Source organism: Mustela erminea, chromosome 8 (genome assembly GCF_009829155.1).
Source record: "Mustela erminea isolate mMusErm1 chromosome 8, mMusErm1.Pri, whole genome shotgun sequence".
NCBI lineage: Eukaryota > Metazoa > Chordata > Mammalia > Carnivora > Mustelidae > Mustela > Mustela erminea.
Genome location: NC_045621.1, coordinates 73,921,417 through 73,933,715, shown reverse-complemented (window position 1 = coordinate 73,933,715; position 12,299 = coordinate 73,921,417). Strand labels below are relative to the sequence as shown.

Sequence of the window (12,299 nt, the reverse complement as noted above, 5' to 3'; positions counted from 1 at the left end):
ATCAAGAAAACTAAGAGCTCTTAAAAAAAAAAAAGATTTGAAAAATGGACAAATCTTTGGCTAGATTAAGCAAAAAAGAAGACTCAAAATCAAGTGAAAGAAGAGACATTACTACTGATACCACAGATATACAAAAGATCATAGAGACTACTCTGAGTAATTAGATACACAAAAATAGGTCAATCTAGAAGTAATGGATAAATTTCTGGAAACAGAATGTACCAAGACTGAATTATGAAGAAATAGAAAATCTGAACAGTCAATAACAAGTAAACAGATTGAATCAGTAATCAAAAACCTCCAACAAGGAAAAATCCAGGAGCAAATGCTTTCACTGGTAAATTCCACCAAACTTTTAAGGAATCATTTACACCAATCCTTCTTAAACTCTTTCAAAATGTTGAGGTTGAGGAAAGAGAGTTACAAACTCATTCTATAAGGCTGGCATCTCTCTAATACCACAGACAGATATGAAAGATTACAAAACTATAGACCAATATTCCTGATGAATACTGATGCAAAAATTTGTAACAGAATATTCTCAAACTGAATTCAATAGCACATTAGAAGGATCATATATTTTGAGTATTGTGACCAAGTGAGATTTATCTTTTGGGAATCAAGAAGGGCTCAACATGTCAAATCAATACATGTGATACATGCATTAATAGAATGAAAGATAAAAATGATATCATCTCAATAGATGCAGAAAAGGCATTTGGAAAAATACAGCATCCTTTCATGATAAAAACTCTCAATTAATTGGGTAGAGAAGGAAAATACTTGAATATAATAAAGGCCATACAGGACAAACCCACATATGCAACAGTGAAGGGTTGAAAGATTTTTCTTTTAAGATCAGGAACAAGACAAAGTTCCCACTCTCACCACTCTTATTCAATATAGTACTAGAGAATTCTTTTAAAGAAACAAAGGGTATCCAAATCAGAAAAGAAGAACTAATCAGTGAATTCAGTAAAGTTGCAGTCTGTAAGCTCAACATACAGAAATCAGTGTGTTTCTAAACATTAGTGAGAAAATATTTAAAAAAGAAAAGCCCATTCATAATGGAATCAAAAACAATAAAACAGGAACAATATTAACCAAGGAAGTGAAACATCTGTACTCTCAAAACTACAAGACTTTGATGAAAAACAATGAAGAAGACACAAGCAAGTGGAGAGATATCCCATGTTCATGAATTGGAAGAATATTGTTAAAATGTTCGTACTACCCAAAGTCATCTATAGGTGTAATATAATCCCTATCAAAATTCTAATGGCATTTTCCACAAAAACACAAAATCTTAAAATTTATGTAACCCCCCCAAACCTCAAATAGTCAAAACAATCCTGAGGAAGAAAAGCATTATACCTCCTGATTTCAAACTATATTACAAAGCTATAGTAATTAAAATAGTATGAAACTGTCATAAGACACCTAGACCAATGGAACAGATTTGAGACCCAGAAGTAAAACACCATCAGCATGGTCAGCTAATACTTAACAAGGAAGCTGAAAAGACTCAACAGGGAAAGAATAAGTCTTTTCAATAAATGGTGTTGGGAAAACTGGATAACTGGATGCAGAAAATTGAAATTGGACTCTTATCTTAAACCACGCACAAAAATGAACTCAGTTGCCTGTAGACTTAAACATAAGATTTGAAACCATAAAACTCCTAGAAGAAAACATAGGGGAAAAAGCTCCTTGACATTGGTCTTAGCAACGACTTTTGGATATGGCTGTAGAAGCACAAGCAACAAAAGAAAAAACCAGTAAGTGGAAGTACATCAAACTTTTAGAAAGCTTCTGCACAACAAAACAACAACAGCAACAACAAACAATCAACAAAATGAAAAGAAAACATACAGATTGGAGAAAATATATATCTACCTGAAAAGTGGTTAATATTCAAAGTATATAGCCAAAACAAACAAACAAAAAACCAACCCATAATCATACAACTCAATAACAAAACAAAACAAAACAAAAAAATATTTTAAAAATAGGCAGAGGAACTGAACATTTTTCCAAAGAAGATATACAGATAGATAACAGAAAAGATGATCAACATTACTTATTGTAAGAGAGAAGTAAATCAAAACAATGAGATATCACCTCACACCTATTAGAATGGCTGTTGTCAAAAAGACAATAGATAACAAGAGTTGGCAAGGTTGTTGAGAAAAGAGAATCCCTGTGCACTCTTGGTGGGATTGCAAATTGGTGAAGCCACTATGGAAAAGAAGATGGAGGTTTCTTTAAAAATTTTAAATAGAGGCACCATATGATCCAGGATTCCCACTTCTGGGTATATATCCAAAGGAAATGAAAACAAAATCTTGAAGAGATTTCTGCATTCCCATGTTTATTACAGCAGTATTCTCAATAGCCAAGCTATGAAAAAAAACCAAAGTGTCTGTCAAGGGAGGAATGAATAAAGAAGTGATATAAATACAAAGAAATATCATTTATCCATGAAAAAGAAGGAAATCCTGTCACTTGTGAGAACCTGGTTGGGCCTCAAGGACATTATGCTAAGTGAAATAAGTCAGAGCAAGATAAATACTGTATGAAATCACATATGGAATCTAAAAAAAAGCCAAACTCACAGGAACAGAATAGAATGGTGGTTACCAGGCGCTGGAAGATCAGAGCAATGGGGAGATGTTGGTCAAACTTCCAAACTAATTTGGAGTACAACTTCCAATTAGAAGGTAAGTTCTCAGGATTTAATGCACAACATGGTTAATTATAGTTAACAGTCTTGTATAATATATGTGAAAGTTGCTAAGTGAGTACACCTTAAATAGTCTCACTACAGGGGTGCCTGCTTAGTTCAGTTGGTTAAGCGTCCAATTCTTGATTTTTGGCTCAGGTCATGATCTCAGGGTTGTAAAACCAAGCCTGGCCGTAGGCTCTGGATGTAGAGCCTGCTTGGGATTCTCTCTCTCTCTCTCCCTCTGTCCCTCACCTCCAATTTCTTGCTCTAAAAAAAAAGTGTGTGTATATATAAATATATACATATATATATGATTATATATTTTATATTTAAAATGTATCTATATATTTATTAATATTTATATATGTATATTATATATGTGTGATGGAGGTGCTAAAATGCTACAGTGGTAATTATTTTGCAGTCAACACATTGTAGACCTTAAACTTATACAATGTCTTATTTTACTTATACCTCAATAAGGCTGAAAATAATAAATAATTGGAATACTAATATTTCTAAGTGTAAAGTTTGTGTTACCTCAAAGTATCTTCAAATATCTCCACAAGAATTTAAGTATTTGAAAAACAACTTTAAAAAAAACCTTTAAAAACCCAATTAATATTACAACACAGTTTAGTACATGATATACCATGAGCAGAAAGGGGAAGTAATGGATTAGCAATTTCACAGATTAAACCACAGAATGTAGTAGCTTAAAGAAGGTTGGAAATCACTATATTAAAATATAAATTGAAAAAGTGGAAAGGTGAAGGTTAGTGGATTCAGATATTCAGGGAGTCAGTCAATGTTTAAACATGGTCCTCTATGCCTCTACATTTTATCTATATTAAATATATGTATATTGAAATATATGTCAATTAATATAAATAAATATAAATTATAAATGAAATAGATATAAAATATGTAATATATAGATATCTATAAATATATTATATATAAATATTTATAAATATATATGATTATATATAAATATATAAATAATAGAAATCCAATAAAATGCAAGATAGATAAATATAGATTGAATATTTAACATAGCAGTAAATTTAAAAACAAATGCTAATTATAGCTATTTCCTTTCTCCATGGATTTTTTTTTCTTAAGTACCAGTGAAGTACATGGAAAAAAATGAAAATCCAAGGAAGTTGTGTATTTTATTTTGAATATTTATATTTAACATACCTGTGTAAAGTATGGGGAAATTAGGAAAATAGAATTAGGAATCTGAGAAGTTAAAAGTCCATAAAATATATTTTAAGCAGACATTTGTACAGCAGATTTTTTTTTTAAAGCATTATTTGTTTGACAGAGAAAGATAACACAGGCAGGGGGAATGGCAGGCAGAGGAAGAAGCTGGCTCCCCTCCAAGCAAGGAGCCTGATACAGGCCTCGATCCCAGAACTTTGGGATCAAGACCTGAACTGAAGGCAGACAGTTAACTGATTGAGCCACCCAGGCACCCCCAGCAGATGTTTTTGTTTCATATTTGAAGTATAGGAAAAATGAAAATCATTTTTAATAATTTATATACATATATAAATTAAGCATAATTATGTATAGTTTATACAGATGCATAATTTATACAAATGCCTATAAAATTACTAAACAATCCTATGGTGAGTATTACTAGAAGAATTGATTTCCACTCTTCTATGTATAAATTCCTTAACAATGTAATTTCATTTTAACAACCAAAAAAAAAGTAAGAACTATGACACAAACCCAAAGCAGTTTTATTATGATGCTGTTAATTTGCATCCATGTATAAAACTATTCCGTATTGTGATTGCTCACATTGATTTGGGAAATTCTTATTTTTTCTTTTTTCAGAGATGAAGGAGAGGGGCAGAGTGAGAGGGAGAGAGAGAATCCCAAGCAGGCTCGCTAGACTTGATCTCACAACCCTGAGATCTGACTTGAGACAAAATCAAGAGTCCGATGTGCAACAGACTAAACCATCTAGGCACCCTGATTTGGGAAATTCTTTAAGAGGGTTCTTGGCATTTCCAGGATATTAGGCTTGGTGTATTTTCTATGTTATAAAAGCCTTCTTGTCAAAGTGATTCATATGTGTATTTTATCTTCAGTTTTCTAATGAGGAAAACTGGAAACAGAGATGGGGTTTTGTATGTCTGTTAATGACTTTTAAGAATGCTTATGTGAGGTTCTGTCTCAGAGCTCTGTCCAGGAAGCGCTCAACTGTGTGAACTAGCTGAGTGAAGGGTGTATATTTACATCTGAATAATTTTTGACTTCACATTAGGATAGAAGACCTTACTCTCTGTGGTGGTGGAGCAAGAGCCTAAGAGGGAGGAGGCTAGGTCGTAGACTCCCTTGGTCCATAGACTTGAATAAGACACTGAACTTCTTTTGCCTCAGTTCTTCAACAACTCTGACAGAAGTGCAAGGCTGCTGAGGGGCCAGCCAGGCCCAGTGGTTACACGTTTTACAAATCTAAAGGAATTTGATGAGGATGGTGCTAATTAAGGACATCAGGGCCTATGCACAGCAGGTCAGCAAACATTTGTGGTGAGGCCATGAGCTCACACTGAAAGCAGGAGCTTAAGGCAGGGACAAGCCAGAAGCAGAATCTAAACTCTACATAAAGTAAATTGACTTTGCTTTTGAAGTTCTTCCTTTAGGAGTGTGGAATTTGTGATAGGAAACTGGTTTGCTTAGGGTGGTATGAGTTGTGTGGGGTGTGGCACAAATGAGCTGCTACTTTTGTTTCCATTTTTGATTTCCAGGTTTCTGTGAGTTTCTCTCATCTTGTTTCCTGTTTTTCCTAAAAGCTGGAGTATATGAATATCTTTTTTCCTGCAGGTGTTGGTAACTTCTTTATCCTTCCGGACATTCTCAGCAATCATTGCCTTTCATGTTGGATTCGATTGGGTGAGTGACGTATTAACAAAAATGAAGATTCTCCTAGCGAGGGGCTTCTGTGTGAACACTGGTATGAGGCATTCTCACTTGGAGCAAGGATGCAGATCTTAAAGTCCATACAGTAAATTTTTAGAAATTCCATTAAGGTTTTTTTTTTTGGTTTTATATATATATATATATATATATATATATATATATATATATTTTTTTTTTAACCTACGGTAGAATTTTGTTAAACCTGGCTTTGTCATTAACCAATGCCAACAAACTGTCAGTAAATTACGAAACATCACCCCATATAACTGAGAAAAGCCCATCATAATACTACTTGAAAGAGTCTTACTGTATATAATGCACATATCTGCACACATACATATGTTATTAATGTGTGATATATACTATTTACATTCATTTCTTTATGTTTTCATGTTTCTTACTAAAACCTCATATTTTATAAAGAAACTTTTTTTCTTTTTAGCTCTTTATATGCTTCCTGCTTAGAATCCATGGATAATACCATCCTGTATAGGGTATTTGATTTTCATGTCCTTGGGTTTTACATTATATTATTTTTCCTTCCTTGGCAAAAATTCTTACTGCTTAGAGAAGTGACAGCTCACCCTCAGTGTCACTGCTGGCTTCCCAAGCAGCTGGAAGGACTTCTGCTCTTTAGGCTTCCCTGGGGATTACTCTGGGCTGGAAATTCTCAGCCTGAGCTAGAGTTTAGCAACAGTTAGGAAAAACAAAAGAAATCTAATTTTCCAAAATCAAGTTGACTAAAACTCTTATCTTCTCATATAACCATCCACTGTTCTGAAGGGTGACTCTTAGGACACCCGATTATGTTAAAAGACATAGGAAATGTAGACAGGGAAGGAACCCTGCTACATTGGGATAAAATGTAGAGGCATAGAGGACCATGTTTAAACATTGACTGACTCCTTGAATATCTGAATCCTCTAACCTTCACCTTTCCACTTCTTCAATTTATATTTTAATATAGTGATTTCCAACCTTCTTTAAGCTACTACACTCTGTGGTTTAATCTGTGAAATTGCTAATCCATTACTTCCCCTTTCTGCTCATGGTATATCATGTACTAAGCTCTGTTGTAATATTAACTGGAGCAAGAGCCTAAGAGGGAGGAGGCTAGGTTTTTTTAAAAGTTGTTTTTCAAATACTTAAATTCTTGTGGAGATATTTGAAGATACTTTGAGGTAACACAAACTTTACACTTAGAAATATTAGTATTTCAATTATTTATTATTTTCAGCCTTACTGAGGTATAATTGACATAAGACATTGTATAAGCTTAAGGTATACAATGTGTTGCCTGCAAAATAATTGCCGCTGTAAAATAGTATTCCTCTTCCCCTGTTCTCTTCTTACCTTGCCTTATTTTTTTTCATAACACTTACTATATTCTGACATAATTATATGTGTACGTTTTGTTTCCTGCTTGGTTTTGTCCCCTCCACCAGAACGAAAACTCCATCAGTGAATGGCCTTTGTGTATTACCATGTGCCTAGCATCTAGAATAGTGTCTGACACTTAGTGGGTATTTAATCATACTCGATGAATGAACAAGTGATACATGCATAGAAGAATGAACTGATGACTAGAACGGAGGCTGTTTTAAGGGGAAAGAGCAATTCCCATTTACTTATGGATGGCAATTGAGAGTGCTTGTAATCTAAAATAAACTAGAAGTATGAGGAGGAATGTTAAATAATACACAGAATGACTTGGGAAAATTTTGGCTAAAGGGGATGGTAAAGATGGTATTCTAGAAATGATGACTCACTGAAATGCTTTTACCATCTGATTATAGTAAAATAGTTTCCTCCCTGGTAATGCATATCTTATGTCTTTCTAATACATTTAATCCATTTGGGTTGCTGAGCATGTGTTTCAATTCATCTTAATTTTAATAATCCATTTCAAAATTTTTGGCATTTACTAGATTTAGGATATTGTCGTCATCTTAGACATCATGTTTCTTACTGGATTGTTACCTTTTCAAGGGTAGAGACCTCTGTTTCATTCACTGCTATATTTCTAATTTATAAGTGCCTGGTATATATAGCAAATGTTCAATAACTACTATTTGCATGAATAAATATTGACTGAATGAATTGTAATAAAAGTGTCATTTTTTTCTATATGTAATGTGATTTAATCAGTTAGCCAATATTTATAAGCATCAGTTTTGTGCGCAGTGTTGTGTTCTGTCTATGGCCCTTGCTAAATACCAGGTCGTCTTCCAAGCATTTTATGTAAGCAACTCTTTTAGTCTCTACAGTGACCCTACGAGGTGGTCTGAAAAGATCCCCCAAAATGTTAAGACATGGCTTCTTTCCATATGAAGCTTCAAACATAGTTGGGAAATAATACTAGTGGAAATGAAATTGTTAGAAAACGAAGCAAGTTTGCAATATAAACATATAATTATGAAATTGTGACAACAGTCAAATTTTAGAAAAAAGCACTATAGGCAGGTATTTCAACTTTCAAAAGGAATTGGTAATTCATCTTGGTCTTAAATGATTGGAGGAATTCTGATAGATGAAGGGAGGAAGAGGATGACACCCCTGCAAAGAACAACTAAAGGAAGAGACCAAGGATGATCCTGGGGGACTGGTAAAAATGGTAAATGTCATTGAGCAGGTGGGAGGGGCCAGGCCATAGATAGCTTTGAAACCCAGGCAGAAAAGTTTAGACAGGGGGTGGTAGATATCAGTAAATCCCTGTGTGTGTGTGTGTGTGTGTGTGTGTGTGTGTGTGTGTGTGTGATTTATAAAGTCAGGAAAATAAGTCTTCCAGCCATATGTGGATTAAATGGAATAGAGTATAAAACACTTGTCCCAGTTCTTGGCATGTAACAGCTATCACTAAATGGTAGCTGTTATTTTTTATTGCTAATAATAATGATAGCAGAGAAAGTTTTGCCTTGAATTTTTGGCCTGGATAAATAGACTCATTCTGCTTTATTTATGTCATGTCTATCTAATTTGTCTTTATATAAAGTTTAATTTAACTAATTATAATATTGATTAAGACAAACACCTGGGATTCTCTATGAAGAATTGAGCAGACCCCACATATACTCTAGTAAAGAAAATGTGTTGTTTTAACATCAGAGCCATAGACCAAGCTAAAATATAAGCACATGATGGTTGCCTGGGTGGCTTTGTAGGTTAAGCATCAGACTTGATTTTGGTTCAGCTCTTGACCTTGATATCTTGGGATCAAGCCCTGCCTGCCTTAGGATCCACACTCAGCGAGCAGTCTGCTTGTCCCTCTCCCTCCATTCCTCCCCCTGCTCATGTTTTCTCTCAAATAAGTAAATAAAATCTTTTAAAAAAATCACATGATAAAGTTTCCAAACTACCAGCTAATTATATTTTATTAAAATGTGCTATTTGCCACTGTGAAAAACAGTCTGATATTCCCTCAAGAAATTAAGAATTGAATTACCATATGATACACTTATTCCATTTCTAGGTATATACACAGAAGAATTGAAGGCAGGATCTCAGATAATTTGTATACCGTGTTTATAGCAGCATTGTTCACAATAGCTAAAATATGGAAGGAGTACAAGTGTCCATAGATGGATGAGTGGATATGCAAAAATGTGATGTACACACACACACACACACACACACACACTGGAATATTAGTCAACCTTAAAAAGGAAAGAGGCTGCAACATGGATGAACCTCTAAGACATTATGCTAAGTGCAGTGAGCCAGTCACAAAGACGTAAATACTGTATGATCCCATTTATATGAAGTACTTAGAATTCTTAGTCAAAATCATAGAGACAGAAAGCAGAATGGTGATTGCCAGGGGTTTGGGGGAGGAGGGAATGGAGAACTATTGTTTAATGGGTATAGATTTTCAGTTTTACAAGGTTAAAAGTTATAGAGTTATGGAGATAAGTGGGTGTAATGCTTGTACAACATAATGAATGTGTTTAATATCCCTGAACTGTACACTTAAAAATAGTTAAAATGGTAAATTTCATGTTATGTGTATTTTACCATAATAAAAGAAATTGGGGAAAAGAAATGGTATTTGTAACTCTATAGAATCCAGTTATAGTTTTTGATATATTCTCATGAAAGATACTTCACTAAAATTCAGCTAGTATAAAAACAGGCATTTCCCAGAAGGATAAACAGAGAAGGCATAATAACCTTTGTAAGATCCTCCATAAACTTCAAAGGATATGAGACTGCCTGTAAGGATTTTTGTTTTGTTTCGTTTTGGCTTATTTTGTTTATTTGATTGGTTGGATTTTTTTGTTTGTTTGTTTTTGTTTTTTTGGTGATGATAGGGGAGGTGGAGTATAAACAAACTGTATCTCAAAAAGCTTTTTTTAAAAAAAAGTCCATCTGGGGCGCCTGGGTGGCTCAGTGGATTAAGCCTCTGCCTTTAGCTCAGGTCATGATCTCAGGGTCCTGGGATTGAGCCCCGCATCGGGCTCTCTGCTCAGGGGGGCGTCTGCTTCCTCCTCTCTCTCTGCCTGCTTCTCTGTCTAGTTGCGATCTCTCTCTGTTGAATAAATAAATAAAATCTTAAAAAAAAAAAAAAGTCCATCTAATTGTAGTGTACCAGTTTTCTTAGTACAATATATTTTACACTAACTATTTTCCAAATTGTTTCCCAGAGTTAATAGTGCAAGTTATGATTAAATATATGCTAGATGAAGAAATACGGCAAAAGTTCAAAATGAGCTACATGTGGATAGAGAGATCTGAACAACAAAGCTTCTGCAGAGGAAAGGACTAAAAAGTTGAAAAGACAGCAAGGGAAGGGGAAACAATAGTGAGTCAAGCCTTTTAAAGGTTTTAAAGCCAAGAATTTGAATTAAAAAACATTAGTCCGAAATCACTTAAATTCACTTATGCAGTTTGCATTATCCTCTACGTCTCCCAATGTAGAAAACAATTTCTTTACGCAACACCGAGCCCTGCTCCATCTAATTAACAGAGAAAGGTCATCTGCACGGAAAAAAGCACCACCTTTGCTGCTAAAGAGCTGGATTAATCTTTTAACAAAGTCTTAAATATTTATAATTCCCTTTGTCCTTAAACCTTAGAACTCATCAGACTTTCAGCCATATTTTCTGTGCTCGGCATCTCCCTTTTCCTTTTTCCTTGGTGTGGACCTGTAGTGCCACACATTCCAGCCTACCCTCCACACCCATCATCCATCCTAAGTGGGGCTTTATGAACATAACCCCTTTTTTCCCAGCCCTTGTCTTTGCAGCCTGCTGACCGAAGGTCCCTTTGCCTCTTGAAGGTTTATATACAACTAAGACACACACTGAGTTTCTTTTTTCTTTTTTTTTTTTCTTTTTTGGACACACATTGAGTTTCTAACAGTAAGATTGACTTGGAGTAAAAGTGCACTGTGTATTTTGGGTGCAAGTCACTGTTTGCTGTTCCAGGTGGCAAGGTACACAAAGATTTAAGCAATACTCCTTTGGACATTTTAGTTTAAGGTGTGGCTATTATGTGACACAGTTGTCAACTCTTGGTTGTTCTTGAGGGCAATTAGCGGAAAACTGGTTTTTCTGTTTGGTTTGTTTTGTTTGGACTAACTACTTGCTCAAGCAGAAGGAGCTTGCCTTCGACACAGAGGCAAACTTAACAAAGAGGTCAGGTTGGTTCTCCATTTCTGCCATGAAATGAAAGTATTTATGATATTTTCTACATCCTGGTATCTCTTGGTGGCTACTCTCCAGAGCTTGTTCCAACCTCTCCTTTCACAGTGTCAGATAGTTTGTGGATCCCAGTTTCTGGGATCCAGGCATGGTTTCCATCTTGCTAGCCAGCAGGCAGGTGCTGAGACCAGGGACCTGGGTCGGAGCTATCTAACTACAGAGCAGCCATGACATATTGTGGGAAACAAAAATAATCGCTGAACACCAAAGTATATGTGAAAGCACTTTTCCCTCCTTGACTCAAGAATATTATCATGAACCTTAGCAAAACAAAGCAGTGGTGCTGACTCAGTCTTCTGAACATGAGGCTTAAACCCGAACATGCTTTTGAAATGACCTAAGGGTTTAAACGGTGAGTGGACTAGTTTAACTCTGTTTATTACTTTATCCTCCATTCTGGCTTTGTCCCAGAGGTTTCTAACAGCTCTAGCAACTTTGGAGTCAGTATCTCTGATGTATTTGCATCTGACCTCTGACCTAAACGACAGTGTTATTTTCAGCTGTTCTTTGACAGGGAATCCAACAGCTGCTGTTTAATACCACAGACAACTTGTGACACACGCTGGGTTTCTAGCAAGAGGATTAATCTGCCAATCTTGGACTCTGATTTGAAGCTGTCTATAATTTTCCTGCATAGGGGGGGTAGAGAAGAATAAAAACCACACCTGAAGTACATACATTATTATCTTTTTAAAAAAAAATTGTAGTAAAATATACAGAATTAACCCTTAATTAAACAAAAGAAATTGTTTTTCTTGCTACTATTTAAAGGTAATAGCAAGGTATATTACTTCCTATTAGTTGTGATAATTGAATTTGAAAATGCTGGTGAATGGAGTAAAGTAGTCACAAAGAAATCCTGAAATGGTAGATCTCTATTGATAATTGCTTATTGAAATATTTTTAAAATGTCCCTAAGAAATCTGAAGCCCTGA

The 12,299-nt window shown here is 34.9% G+C and overlaps 1 protein-coding gene across 2 annotated transcripts in view; it reads left to right on the top strand.

The window, feature by feature from the left end:
* Positions 1-5,473: 5,473 nt before the first annotated feature.
* Positions 5,474-12,299, top strand: part of CCDC141 (coiled-coil domain containing 141) — a 235,072-nt gene continuing 228,246 nt past the window's right edge. The window contains exon 1 of one of the 2 annotated variants that reach the window (XM_032356079.1): positions 5,474-5,638. The gene's annotated coding sequence lies outside the window, so the exon portion shown is untranslated. Of the gene's footprint in view, positions 5,639-11,647; positions 11,717-12,299 lie in introns of those variants that run through there. The other variant, XM_032356080.1, reaches the window with a different exon arrangement.